This window comes from Pholcus phalangioides, unplaced genomic scaffold (genome assembly GCF_987345545.1).
Source record: "Pholcus phalangioides strain wild (caught in Gottingen) unplaced genomic scaffold, Ppha-v1.0 ptg000008l_1, whole genome shotgun sequence".
NCBI lineage: Eukaryota > Metazoa > Arthropoda > Arachnida > Araneae > Pholcidae > Pholcus > Pholcus phalangioides.
The window spans coordinates 29,018,591-29,021,489 of NW_028301601.1; positions in this window are offsets into that span (position 1 = coordinate 29,018,591).

The following is a 2,899-nucleotide window of genomic DNA, read 5'->3' on the forward strand; positions in this document are numbered from 1 at the left end:
ATAAGATCCTATGTTATACCCGTAGCTTCCATCACTTACTTTCAGAAATGCTCTCCTCTCTGCTTTAGAATAAAAACTATCTCTGGGAAATTTTATAAGATTGATATTCACTAGTTGTCGAGGGCATTATCTCAGATTATTGTAATAGTGAAAGAGACCCAAACAGTTATGTGGTTCTGTTCAGGGACACAATTATGGAGTTGCAGGTAGGTCTGTTACCTCCTATGTCACACTGAAAAGTGGCCCACACATTTATCTTCAAAACACTGATTGAAAATTACAGGGAGCACCAAAACGTATGCGTCTCCAGGCAAATTGAGCATCGAGTTGCCATCACCTAATCCCAGTCTTATTGAGTCTGCAGACTTGATTAAACTGCAATCTCAATAGCCATTCATTTTTCGCTTAATCCATATATCTTGATGAAAATAAGTTTGAAACAAGTGTTGTGCTTGTTCTCAAAAAAGATGTGCTACTGCAAATGCATGCTGCAATTCATGATAAAGGAGGGGTGGGGGGGGGGGAGTTGGTCCAACAAAGTATTTTCAAGTACTTTTGGCCAGGCAGTGTTCATTTATGTCCATGTTAAATCCAGACTCTCGCTAAATGTAGGCTTATTATGGGTGAGTCCCAATATATAAAATTTCATTTGAAACAAATTTTTTATTTTGGCTGCATTAGCCATAATCACAGTTGCACCAATTAAAAACAAAAACAAATTAAAAACAATTGATACCCATTTTGAAACAGACGGGTGCACAACCTTCTGCCCATGGGCCAAATGCTGTCCAAATAAAGTGTTCTAAAAATAACATCTGGCACGCAGACAGAAAATATAGTGCACACCTGGTTTAAGGCAATATAAATAAAAGTCAATGAGACTTTACATTCACAAAGTTCATTTAAAAAAAGAAGTCCATTGCGGCAAAAAGTCTGAGAAAGCCGCTCTGAAACATTTTACTGAATAACTTCATGAGATTAAAAAAAACCTGCAGTCAAAAAAACTTTTGATATATCAAAGTAGATTCAATCTCTCCTGTTTTACATTTTCTATAAATCAAACTCCAGAACTCAAATTTTCAATAACTCAAAGGAATATCAATTGCCAGAAGCACTTTGAGATTTTGAAGTTCAATAATAATTTTTCATATCCTGGTAATAATCATAAAAAAAACTGTCCATAATATATTAGAAATGCATATGATTTCCATCACAGTTGCAGACATCAATAGCTTTCACAAGTCGTGCAATAAATTGAGCTACATAATTTCATATATGTAAATAAATCAACCTGCACAAATTCAGTGGTACCTTGACTTACGAGTAATCAAAGTAACAAACAAAATTCCCGAAAATCTTCCTGAGTCCAAGCAAATTTTAAATTTAAGAGCTAGAAGTGCACAAGGAAGCAGCTCGTATGACACGCGAAGGCTCTGGTTGGAGTCAGTAGCAATTATGAGACTACTGTATTTGTCTAATAAGTGTAACCATTTTTGTTCTGCACAGAACACGCTGTACTGTATCATGCCAATCAATTTTTGTTACGAGTTCAAAATTGTAAGGGGTGCAGAACGAACCAAAAAATCTCTATTAAAAAATGCTTCGAGATGAAGTTTTTCGCAATACAGTGGTGTCAATTGCAAGAGAGGTATGCCTATATTAGTGTTCCCAGCAAAAAAATCTGCTTCACTATTTCCTTGAACAAAACTGAAAACTTTTCCTGACTTTCCCAACCAAAACTTATCCAGACATTTTCCTCAACCAAAACTCAAAAATTTCTCTTACTTTTCTTGACCAAAACACAATAGTTTCCCTGACCGAAATTCAAAAACTTTCCTCGACTAAAACTTAAAAACTTCCCCCAACTGAAACTAAAAACTTTACCTGACCAAAACTCACAAAAAATTTCATTTACTTTTTTTTCCAACTAAAATTCAAAAATTTCTAACTTTTTTCCCTAACCAAAACTCACTTTTCTCAATCTAAACTCAAAAATTTCTATTACTTTCCCTGATCAAAGTTCACAATTTTTCATCTTTCCTTGACTGAAACTCAAAAACTTCCCTGATCAAAACTGAAAAATCTACCTAATTTCTCTGACTAAATCCTGGCCAAGATTCAAAAATTTCTCTGACAAAATTTCTGAAAAGAAATATAATTCAAAAAACTTGATCTTCCAAATGATTTTCCAGTTGGTTTTTTTACCTTCAATGAATTTTCCATAACTTAAATATTTGCATCTTTCCCTGCCTTTTGCCAAATAATTTAGTCTCTCTGACTGTTTCTTCTTTCCCCTGACTGTCCAGGATGCCAGGAATCCTGCATAACTACCGCACCACTCAACACAGCAGTGCTGCTGTGCAATTCATCACAAATCTGTCGCAGAATTACAGGACATTATTTTCAACATAAGTCTACCTAATAATTTCATGCAAACTAGTCTCAAGGAACTCAAATGTCAACTTGAGAGAATAGCAAATTTTGGGACTTCGGACTGTGATGTACCTCACTGCACAAATAACTCTCGGGAATCAATTAAAATCACATTCAAAGTACCACTGAAATTTTCTATTCAATGTGGAAGGGTAGGGGGAATTAAACATTCCAATAATAACTTTTTCAAGTAGAAACATCATGCAGAACTCAAACAATAAATTACTTTAAAAAAAAAAATCCCATTTAGCACACCAAACAGCACTATTGTATAACAATGCAAAATATCCTCAATATATAAAATTTATGAAACATAAGAAATTGTATCTCATCATTGAATGTTTCCGGTGAAACTAGAACGAAATAATTGACACAGCTAATTCCATTGAATCATTACGATGCACGTGTGTGATAAAATATGAAAACATAATCAAACCATTAAAAACCTCCCTTTTTTTTTTTTTTT